Source organism: Cricetulus griseus, chromosome 4 (genome assembly GCF_003668045.3).
Source record: "Cricetulus griseus strain 17A/GY chromosome 4, alternate assembly CriGri-PICRH-1.0, whole genome shotgun sequence".
In the NCBI taxonomy this organism is placed as follows: domain Eukaryota; kingdom Metazoa; phylum Chordata; class Mammalia; order Rodentia; family Cricetidae; genus Cricetulus; species Cricetulus griseus.
Window position 1 is genome coordinate 6,416,871 of NC_048597.1, and position 9,573 is coordinate 6,426,443.

Here is a 9,573-nt window from a genome sequence, read left to right on the forward strand (position 1 = left end):
AATCCGTGTGCTGTGTCTCCCCAGGAAAAGCCTGTCACACAACAGCCACTCTACAAGGTGCCATGGCTTAAAGTGAAGACGGGAGTTGGGCATGACACAGTCTATAGGGAATGACCCTAGAAGCAGGGATGCATTGATAAGGAAGACACAGAGAAGGCTGGAGTGCCTGAGATGGCATGAGGAGAGTCTGGGAACACGGAGAAGGGCTGCCTCTCCACAGAAGGGGGCGGGGCTTGGCTGGCATCTTTTGTAAGGAAGGAGCTCATATCGATATTTAGAGGAAGGTCCGAGAGTCCCCAGTGACAACTTCTGCTTTTTACAGGAAGTGGGTGGCAGTGCTTTCTTGCAGAGGAGAGGGCCTGCAGCGAGAGCCATGAAGGAGATTTGTGGAGAAAGAACATTCTAGCTATGGCTTGCGTGTGGGTGCCAGAGGTTTCCTGGAAGAAGAGAATTCGGTGAAGTTGTCTGAGCTGTAGGTCTGGTCCTTCTGTTCCTAGGACCTCTTACCCAGAAACTTCCTCTTCTTCAGGACAGTGGAGAGAGCCCCAAATAACGAGCCTGGAGCACTGGAGCCAGTGCTGCCTCTAGTGTGAATGCACCTTGGGTCAAATTTACATTTGAGGCCAAATTCTGGACTCTAGCATTCTCTTGGCGGGTCCCGGCTGACAGTCCAGATGGCTGTGCTCTTCTGGTGGGTCATGAACGGGTGAGAGCCAGTTCCTCAGTCTCTAGGCTGAGAACCCCAAACCCCACTTGACCACATGCAGCCTCAAGCCAGCAGATGGAGGAAGTGGAGGGGGCCGCAGATCTTTTGCTCACTGGTTGTTAACACTGTGGTGAGCAGGATGCTCTGCCTTGCTTGGCAGAGTAGGAGGCAGCTGCCACCGTTGCCCCGACCTCAGCCCGAGTACTTGGCTACGAGGCACATGACCTTTCCCTAGCTCAGAGTCTTAAGATGACTCATTTCCTTCTTTCACTGTTTTTCAGGGTCAGCACCATCCTCTGAGGTTGGAATCTCACCAGCCAGCCATCTTCTTGCCTCCGAGCCAGCACCCCTGCAGCTGAGCAGGTCAACATGCAAGCTTGTTTACGGTGTTGCCCTCGTGTTTAGAGACTGTATCTACAGGGTGTCTTTCCTGAAGGACAATGGCTCAGTTTCCCCTGGGAGGTGCCTCTTCTTCCTGCTTTCCTCTAACCTGCTACACCCTACCTTTCTACACAGTACTCCGAGTTTCCTTAAAATTATCTACTCTCTCTCTCTCTCTCTCTTTCTCTCTGTCTCTCTCTCTCTGTGTGTGTGTGTGTGTGTGTGTGTGTGTGTGTGCGCACGCTCGCACGTGTATACATGTGTGTGTGTACATGAGTGGAGCCCAGAGGAAACCCTGAGTGTCATCTTCTGCCACCCACACCCTTTGAGACTCGGTTTTTTTCTCATTGGCCTGGCAGTCACCAACTAGGCTAGAATGGCTGGCCAAGCAGCCACAGGGATCCTCCTGTCTCTGCTTCCTTAGTGTTGGGTGGGATTACAAGTGTGCACCACCACACCCACGTGTTTACACGGGCTCTAGGATTTCACTCGGGTCTTTAGGTTTGCAAGGCCGTTGCTTGACTGAAGGAGCCATTCCTGCAGAACAGTATTCTAAAATCGAAAGAGAGACACCGAGATGCTCAGAGATTTCAGTTCCTGATGGTTGGGGAGCAGCGTTAGCGCAGCAGGAGTGTCTAGGGGAGAATCTTTCATGGCCAGAGCCATGAAGCAGAGAGCTTGATTGGAGCCGGGGCTGGGCTTCGAAAGGCCCATCTCTGGTGGTCTGGGGACCTGAATTTGGGTCCTAACGCTTGCATGTCTTATCCACTGTGCCATCTTCCCCCCACTGTCCTCCCCGAATATTTTAAATAATAACGCTGGTTGAGTCTGTGGATTCAATGGGAGGCTTGGGGGAATTCCTGAAAAACTGCAAAGCTACAGCCATGGCTCTGGACTCACAGGGACTGCAGTTCTAGTGAAGAAAGAACCTAGACTTGTGCTCCCAGAATTTCTCGGAGTAGGAGGGCAGTGAGTACCCAGTACAACCTCCAGGATTATTTTATTGTCTAGATCCTTTCTGTCTATCTCTTGAACAGTGTGGCCAGGAAAAGTGAGAATTGCATTTGTTGGCAAATGATAGTTTTTGGGTTCAAAGTCCCGATTAACTGATTGATCAGAGTGGGAAGTAGGAAAGAGAGAAAGGTGAGATAATAAAGGCAGAAAGAGAAGAGGAGTTGGTAAGAACGCTGGCTTTTGTGGACTGGGGTTCAAGTGGGTTGTGGTACTCCTGATGTGGCAACGACTTGGGAGGGAGTCTTGGCCAAAGCAATGAGATAGGTGACTAGTGTGTGTGTGTGTGTGTGTGTGTGTGTGTGTGTGTGTGTGTGAGTGTGTGTGTGAGTGTGTGTGTGTGAGTGTGAGTGTGTGTGAGTGTGTGTGTGAGTGTGAGTGTGTGTGAGTGTGTGTGTGTGAGTGTGTGTGTGAGTGTGTGTGAGTGTGTGAGTGTGTGTGAGTGTGTGAGTGTGAGTGTGTGTGTGTGAGTGTGTGTGAGTGTGTGTGAGTGTGTGTGTGTGTGTGTGTGTGTGAGTGTGTGTGAGTGTGTGAGTGTGTGTGTGTGTGAGTGTGTGTGAGTGTGTGTGTGTGAGTGTGTGTGTGTGAGTGTGTGAGTGTGTGAGTGTGTGTGAGTGTGTGTGTGTGTGAGTGTGTGTGTGTGTGTGAGTGTGAGTGTGTGTGTGTGTGTGTGTGTGTTACCAGTTAGTGGTGCGGTGTGAACTTCAGAACAGAACAGAGTTTTCTTTAGGGAAAATCACATTCAGTGTTGATATTGAGACATATGGATTTAGACATATGTATACTTGTATATATGCATTGGTATATGACAATATAGTCAAGTATCAAAATATATATAGTTGAGTGTAAAACAGAAATAAGGCCGAATCATTTCAAACAGGGATGTCCCTCCATAGATCCAGCCATGGGGTCATCATGGAAGATGGTTGTGAGATTACACAGTAGCCACCATCCTTGGCCTCTGCTCATCAGATACTGACAGCGCTCGCCCCTTCGTCACGATGCCAGTGCTGCCCCCTACCTTTCTACAATGTCCCCTGGGAATGACTGCTCCTAGGCAGAGAACCTCTGCCTACCCAGGACGACGGTAGTGCGAAGGGTTAGACATGGGTGGGTAGATGATGACTAGATTGGCCATGCGGCAAGGGTTGTGTAAAGGAAACAAACTTAGCTCCTGGCACCTTGGGTTAGGTATCTACTAATAACAGATAAGATGTTAAGTTAGGTGGTGATACTATTTCCTAAGGTGGGGTGCTGATTAGTTTCGACTATTGAACCACCTGGGAAGAGATTCTTAACGAGGAATGATCTAGTTCAGGTTGGTCTGTAGGCGTGTCTGGGGGCAATAGTCTAGATTTGTTAATTGCTGTCGGAGGATCCAGTCCATTGTGGGTAGCACTATCCCCTAGGCTGGGTCCCTGGAGTGTGTAAGAATGAAGGAAGCTAGAAGCAAAAATGTAGACAGTGTGGGTACGTTCTTCTCTCGCTGCTCTTGCTGTGGCTGTGACATGCCTAGCTGCTTGAACTCCTACCTTGGCTTCCCTAACATGATGCAGGCATGCACCAAATAAACGCTTTTCTCCCGTGTTGCTTTCTGCAAGTGTATTCTCTCACAGCCCTAGGAACGACACTAAGGTAGTATGAGTGATGGTTGATTTCATATGTCAGGTTGACAAGGAAGGGCTTGGACAAACAGCAGTATAGACGTTTATGTGAAGAAACTGTTAAGACCAGTGAACAGATACACCACTAATACCTGGGTAAAGCAGAACTGTATTCTGTAGTAGGTGTGGGAATTCTGTCTCCAGATGCCTTCAGACTCCAGCTGCAGCCAATGCCTCCCCTGGCTCTTCAGCCTGCAAAGCCGTGACTTCCCATCTGTACAGGGACACTAACCAAATTCCTTATGAGAGAAAACCACCCACGGCCGGGGCCTCAGCTCTATGCCAATGAGCCGACTTGCTTGTTACAGGAAAGATGGTCATCTGGCTGGATACTAGCCAGGAAAAGCAACGATGAGATGATTAAATTCCAGGCCCAGCAGGGTCAGCCATCGGCTGTGGGCCTCTGGCTTTTTCATTTTCAAATGATGGATGACTTCTGGGGTTGCTCAATTCTGTACTTTATTGTGTGAACCATGAACTTGACCTTTTCTCTCTGCCTTTTGTTACTGCTTCATTTAGTAGCTTGCTCGACAGCTGCAGAAAATTTAAGATCCAACCCATCCCTACCCCTCTCATGACAGTGCCTAGCCTTCCCGTGTGCTCTGCTCTATCTAGTCCTGTTGCAGCCCAGCACACCTGGTCACATTTCATTTCTTTTTCTTCTAAAGCTGTCTGAAATTCACTACCACCTCCTGTACATGTCTGTGGAGAACTGTCTCCGGGGCTCTCATGTCTATACCCAGCTCCACAGACCAAGTTCAAGTTCTTGATACAAAGTGAGATTTTTTTTTTTCATCTGTGGAGCTGGGTATAGAGATGAGAGTCCTGGAGACAGTTCTCCACGGAGGCTCCTCTTCTGTGAATCAAACCCCCTCTAGATCACTTCTAATGCCCAGCCCACGGAAATGCTAGTCAGTCCTTGCTCTACTGTGCTGTGGAGGGGAGCAACGGCAAAGAGCATCTGTTGGTGTTTAGAAAACCCCCAGTGATTTTCCTAGATATCTGCTGTCTGGGATTGGTTAAGTTTAGACACAGAGGGCTGACTAAATAGAGTTCATGACTCAGCTGGAGTTTGGAAAACAATGATTTAGAAAACGTTAAGGAAACACACGGTGTTGTGAAATGAAGAGATGATGCCGAAATCACGAGGGTGTTTCCCAGGTAGGAAGCTGTGTACACTTTCGAGGGCACCTCCTACACGATCCCTGGTAGGCTGCCTGACTCAGCCTCTCTCATTCTTGGCAGCTGCCAGTGTGAGGAAGCCTTCAGCCTTAGCTGGAGCCTCAGGGCAGGACTCCACTCAGGAGGCGTCAGTCACTGCTTAGTGGTCAAGCGCAGACCACAGACCAAAGATCTCTTTTGCAGAGGCCTGTGGCTTTCCCCTGTCTCCCTTGAAGTCTGCGTTTTCCAAACTTCTTCTGGAGATCATAAGATTAATTCAGTGAGCCTTAGATTTAGAGGAGGGGAAGAACAGACCAGTGTTTGACACGTGGACGGGACTCACTTTGCACGCGTGCAGCCTGCACTGCATACTAGGTGTGTACGATCTGAGTGTGTCTGTTTTGTGGTATGTAGTATATATGTTTGTCGTGGGGAGAATTATCTGTGGAGTATTAGTATAGTGTGAGGGTGTAAGACAGGATAGAAAGGAAAATTGGGGGGACCCAGGAAGGAACAGAAGCCCCTCACTTCTGTACCTGGTTTGCATTTCTAGCCTGGAGGGCATCAGTGCATCCAACAGCAAGGAAACTGTGAAGATAGTCTGCAGGAAACCAGCACTTGCCTTTCTGAGGGATGAAACGGGAGAGTGAAAGCACCAAGTGAAGGGAGCTTGCCTCAGACTGGACGGGTTGGAGGTCTGTGACCTTTGACATTAACCTGGTCAGTTTTCACCTCCTGTCGCTAAACTTGAGTAGTAAGTTTTGTAAATCACCTCTCAATTTCATCTACAAAGGAAATTATTTAAGATAAGAGAAATAAGTAAGACAGCTCATATTTATTACTTAATTTTAAAACTTTGATTAACCTTTTGAATCTGGTTGCCAAAGATATCTTTTGGGAGAGTGTAGTTTCAAAGGCCACAAAATATCACTGAGACACATGAACACCACCCTCCACAGTTAAATCTAAAGCATACACTAACTGTTTCCCTTTCTTTACTTAACAACCCGACTTTGTTTCAACTGATTCATGCTGGGATTAATTTCTGTGGCATAAGACCCCAGCCATACCTAAGTTTCCTAAGTGGGATACAGCTCAGACTTCAGCCAGCAGCTATCTGCTGGGGCTGCTGCCAGTGCGTGTGGTGTGTGTCTAGCTGAGGTTTGTTGTGTGTGTGTGTTTGCATGTGTGCGTGTGAGCATGAAAAAAAAATATATATATTCTTTTGATTTGAGACAGGGTTTCTATATGTAGTTTTGGAGCCTGTCCTGACACTTGCTTTGTAGACCAGGCTGGCCTCAAACTCACAGAGATCCATTTGTCTCTTCCTCCTGAGTGCTGGGATTAAAGGAGCTTGCACAGATGCAGGTCAGCCACCTTGAAGGACTGTCCCCTCCTGTGTGTCTGCGTGTAGTTGTTGGGAAGGATTCTGTATGGCTGCTGTTGAAGCCTGTTGTGACATGCTGTCACCTCACAAGGTCTCCCAAGCAGGGGTGTGGGGGGTGTGGGGGTGGAGATCTCACTTTCTATCCCTTTGAACACACACCGATGAAAGTTAGTAGGAAAAGTGTTTACACCATTGAACCATTGAGAAACTCAAAATCATGTAGTAACACAATTCTAGAAAAAGGAGGCTTGTGATAACTCAGCCTATAAGGGGCTTACTTTTAAAGCATGACAATCTGATTTCAGATCTCAGAACCCACATTTAAAAAAAACTGGATGTGGTCATACACCCAGGTAACCATGGCACTATGGGGGTTGAGACGGGCAGATGGAGTTTGTTGCCCAACCAGGCTATAGTAATTAGAGACCCTCAGGACAGTGGAAGATGCTATCACAAACCAACAAATCAACTAACTAAAAAAACAAAACAAAAAAACAAGCAAGCAAAGTTGAACTCTGGGCCCGACACAAACCAGTATCTACATGAACACTCATCACACACACACACACACACACACACACACACACACACACACACACACACACACCCACACCCACACACACACACCCACACACACACACACCACACACACACACACACACACACACACACACACACACCATACAAAAAGGAAACAAAAGAATACCATGACTTGCAGATGTTTCTTGCTCATTTCATTCTATGTTGAAAATACAGGAAGCATCAAGGAAAGGTGTTGACTGTGGCTGACCAACCAAACACCCCAGCTTTGCATCAACCAGGCAGAGTCTGGCCCCGCTCTTGACCACTGGGCCCACGGGGAGCTGACGCTGTCCATGAGCATGGAAAGACAACTGATAGCCTATGAAAAGAGCCAGATTCAACATCCGCAGTACAGTCTCTCAGGTTCGCTACCTTGCAACGCCAGACCATCCTGCAATGTCAGACGACTGCAACGTAGTGATGTCTGTCCAGGTCTTTGAAAACGGTTAGCCACCCTGAAAACAGAGAAGGTTGTTATGTGCTAAGTCATGCCCCAGCCCCCTTCATATGTTGAAACCTGCAGTAATCTTGGAATTGGACTGTATTTGGGTATATAATCTTCAAAGAGGTTAAATGAGGTTATTAGTTTGGGCTCTAAATAATATGACTTTAAAAAGGTTTGTTTATTTTGATGGTATGTGCATGTGTGCTTTGCCTGTTCATGTATACCAGGGCCGTGTCTGGGTTAGGAGGCTGGAAGAGGGTGTTGGGCTCCCTAGAACCAGAGTCACAGAGTATTTAACCCCTATGTGGGTGCTGGGAATTGAACCAGAGTCTTGTAAGACTGGTAACCACTGAACCACCTCTCCAGATCAGGACCCAAACACAGGAGGACCACGTGAAGACGCAGTAAGACTCCATCCACTAGCCACCGAGAGGCCTTCTGTTAAGAAACCAACCCCGTGCATACATTAATTCCAGATAATGAGCAAAAATATTTTTGTTGTGTGAGCCGTCCAGGCTGTGGCTCTTTGCTGGGGCAGCCCTAGGAAAATCACCCAGTGGCCATCTTGTGGGTCCCATGGCTCCTTTTCTATTAGGGAACAGTGCCCTCTGCTGGCTTGTTATGTTTTATTGTCTCAAAAAGTAATGAATTTCATGTGTGGACGGCAGCGAATTGAGAACAGGGTATTTACAGGCTTTTTACAGAACTCTTTGTGGGACCCACATAAACAATATAAAATCTTATGGAATTATTTTTATATTTACTTATCTTCTTTTTGGAGACAGGGTCTCTTATGTGGCCTTGGCTGGCCTGGAGCTTCCTACATAGACCAGGCTGACCTCAAACTCAGAGATCTGTCTGAAGGCATACACCAACAGGCCCAGCTATTTATCCATCATCAATCTGGTGTTAAAATACAATCGTTCCTCTTTCCCTGAGTTCTACCTTGAACAGTTTAACAAATCACAGACAGAAGATATTTGAAAAGAAATTGCATCTGGGGCTGGGGAGATGGCTCAGTGAAAGGCACTTGCTGTTCAAGCCTGGGGACCTGAGTTCAGAGCCCCAGCACTCCGTGAAAGCATGGCTGGTAGCACATGTCTGTGACCCCAGTGCTTGGATGGGGGCAGAGATAGGCAGATTCCTGCAGCTCACTGGCTGGGCAGTCTAACCAAATACACTCAGTTCTAGGCTCACTGGGAGACTCTGTTTCAAAAAATACAATGAAGAGTGATTGAGGGGAGACGTATGACATCGATCTCTGATCACCACGTCAGTGTACACACAGCCTCCCACTTTCAAACAAACAAAAAATATCTTCCCAAATGCTTTGTTATAAAACTACAGTCTTTAACCTTGTCTGTTGCTCCGAGGAATACTCCAGAAGCTCTCTGTTTCCCAGAGGGAAATGTTGCCTGGCTGTGGTTTGTCATTGCCAACATGTATCCCGCCCTGTGTCCCTGAAACTCAGGGCCCATTGTCAAGGCTATGGACAAAACTCAGTGCATTTAGGTTAGACCGTTCAGCCTCAGGGGTGCTGGTGTGAGCAGTGAGAAACCAAAGCAGTTTACTTTCCAAAGCCTCCTGGTGCACAGGAACTCCTCCAATGCTAGACATGACCTGCACCTCCTTCTGGGCTATGTTTTAAATAGTAATAAGACAAGATGAAAGGGAAACACAGCTAGATTCCAGATGTGGATGTCATCCAGCTGTTCCAACAATCTTTACAAAATGCCTGTTTTGTATCTCAGTCTAGGGTGGGTGTGGCACATTTTTGTGGAGAGCCAAAGAATGCCCTTTTCTGGATGCACAAGAGAAATAGGACTGAAGCAATGAGGAGGTTAGTTTGTCCAGCTGGGGAGGGACTGCATTTATACAGGGAATGTTTGGGCACAACCAGCTGCTCAGAGGGCAGGCAGTGAGGTCACTGTTGTCTTTAGGAGAATAAGGCAGCTCCCAGTGGCTGCTGACTTGAACTTCGCATTAACTCCAAGGCTGCGATAGTGAAGACAAATCTGAGGAGAGCATCTTGGGCACCTGTCACGTGCAGGCAGGGATTAGACAGCGAGCTGGAAGTCACACACCCTGCTCAACCATGAAGTTTTTTAAATCCTTTGGAGCCAGTTATATTACCTCATCTGCTTTCAAGGAAACTCGTAGTTGGGTGGATCTCTGCTCTGAAGTGTGGGAACCCGTTGTGAGAACACCCCCACCAAGAGTGAGTTTGAGAGAACTA

General features: G+C 47.6%; 1 long non-coding RNA gene across 1 annotated transcript; it reads left to right on the top strand.

The window, feature by feature from the left end:
• The first annotated feature begins 910 nt into the window (after positions 1–910).
• On the top strand, positions 911–8,534 carry LOC107978623. The gene is made up of 3 exons (XR_004769819.1): positions 911–1,069; positions 5,477–5,643; positions 7,067–8,534. It is a non-coding gene; the product is annotated as an uncharacterized LOC107978623 (long non-coding RNA).
• Positions 8,535–9,573: the final 1,039 nt, after the last annotated feature.